The sequence below is a fragment of the Myotis davidii genome, unplaced genomic scaffold (assembly GCF_000327345.1).
Source record: "Myotis davidii unplaced genomic scaffold, ASM32734v1 scaffold946, whole genome shotgun sequence".
Classification (NCBI taxonomy): domain Eukaryota; kingdom Metazoa; phylum Chordata; class Mammalia; order Chiroptera; family Vespertilionidae; genus Myotis; species Myotis davidii.
The window spans coordinates 731016-733162 of NW_006297395.1; the positions used below are offsets into that span (position 1 = coordinate 731016).

The 2147-nt window shown below is 45.1% G+C and overlaps 1 pseudogene; it reads right to left on the reverse strand.

Annotated features, from left to right (window-relative positions):
• Positions 1 to 613: 613 nt before the first annotated feature.
• Positions 614 to 2147, reverse strand: part of LOC107184562 — an 8853-nt pseudogene continuing 7319 nt past the window's right edge.

A 2147-nucleotide genomic window follows, 5' to 3' on the forward strand; every position in this document is an offset into this window, starting at 1 on the left:
AATAGCAGTATGTTATGCATCAATAGCAGCAACAGCTTTTCCAAGTTCTGTAGTCATCTGAACAAAATTATAGACATCCAGCACACTCCAATAATAATAATAAAAAAAGAAGTAAAATACAAATCTCCAGAAAAAAGCAAAGTTCTGTTACTGTTGTGGTTCCTGGCACCATTTTTTTTTAAGCTTCTCCATCATCATCTAGAAAGAAAACATTCTAGGATAATGTCATTAAAAACAGCTCTGATAAAGCACGGTCACTACTACGTATCATAAAGCAGGTACAAGGTATTTTACATTCACAGAGGTATGATATGGTACTGCCCTACGTCTATAATACTAGAGATACAGTTAAAAAGGCATTGTTTGAGACTTGATTCTGTTTTCCCAGCAGAGGCCCCAAGGGTGGGAGACGCACGTTCTCAGACAGGTTTTCCTCTCATTAGTGGCACAGTTCTAGGTACGGACTGCTCTTCATGAATATCACCTAAAAACCGTTTCAGAAAGACCAAAATGAACAAACAAAAACAATGTCATGGCTAGCAGTGGATTACATGTAAAGTTTGGTAATATTAGAAATATTGGTACTTGGTAATCATAATAGAGGGTGGAAACATTAACAGCCGGTAAATATTGATGCCCTAGGGCTAGGCTGTCTGGAGCAGTGCTCGGATATAAGTGTTTTCACTGGGGATTTAGCCTTAGTTAATGCGTCCACATCAGCTTTGTCTACTTCTGCAAGGCGTTTTTGATGGCTCTCAAACAGGACATTGTCTTCCTTTCTTCAGGATCTCTGGGAAACATCATCCTTGGGAACTATAGAACCTGCTGTGTTCACTTCCTGCAGCATCATCAGTAGCCAATCCTGCCTTTCCTCCGTGTACAGATTTTTATGCGGTTATGCATAAGCTGTATTTCAATCACAGTTTTCCTCCTGTAGGGAACAGAAACAGAGAAGCCACTCCATCAGTCCTCCTCTTCCCATCATAAAGCCAGCCCGAAAAATCCAATCCCCAAGTCCTAGCCCTGCAGAACAAGAAACGGTACTTACTTCAGGGGTCTCCCATCTGATTTTGTGTTGGGAGCCATTAGAAATATTGGCTTAGACAAAGCCATCTTAAGAACTATAAGTTTCTGGTTCCTTCAGAAACTCCTAATTACCAGAAACCACCTGTGTCTTGCAAATTGGCCAGGAGTTAAAAGATAACCCACCCTTTACCCACCCTTTACCCACCCTTTACCCACCCTTTACCCACCCCCCGTCCCTAAAACAGTATATATTCTGCCGCTGTAAGAATAAAGTTTGAGGCTTGATCAGAATCCTGTCTTGCCTCCATTCTTTCGTGTCCCTTGCTTGCCTCATTCTCCTAGGGTGTCTCTTGGTTCCCCCGTTGTTGTCCCGCAGGTCGGGACAGTCTGGCGCCCAACGTGGGGCCTTGGGGACCCCCTGCGAGAACGTCTGCTTGAAGCCCTGGCCAGGCACCCCTTTGAGTCGCCACGCAGTATTGACTCATGAGTGAAGACTCGGCATCTGGATCGCCACGGTTTCACCCGCCCGTGAGACAGATCGTTGTGAAGGTAAGCAGACGAAACTTTTCAAGCAAGAACTTCAAAATACCTCTTGAGAGCCTTCACCCTCTTTGGCTGGCCTTTTTAGTTTTCTTGGTCTCCCTCCAGTCCACTAATAAGCGTCCACCTCGCCGTTCGGGGAAGAGTGAAGGGTACCCGACACTGGCAGTGGAACCTCTGAATCACTCGGAAGAGTAATTCTTTGCTGGCCCGACCTGTGTCACCCTCTCTGGCAAACTCTGAGCTCACTATATCTCAGTGGTCGATATCCTGGTATGGGGCTTATACATCCCGACCTATGACACGTGAGCAGAGGCCGTAAGGTAAAAGGAGAGCGGTTACATAAGGATCACCAGTGATTTAAGAAATTCCGAGCTGACCTGGCACGGGGTTTATACGTCCCAGAGGCTTACGTGGAGGAGGAGATCTTGAAAACTACCCAGCCAAAATAATGGGCAATTCATTGAGCTCTCATGAGGTATTTCTAGGCGGACTCAAAGAGTCACTCAGGACACGGGGAGTAAGCATTAAGAGAAAGGAGCTTAGACAATTCTTTTCCTTTATTAAAGAAACATGTCCAT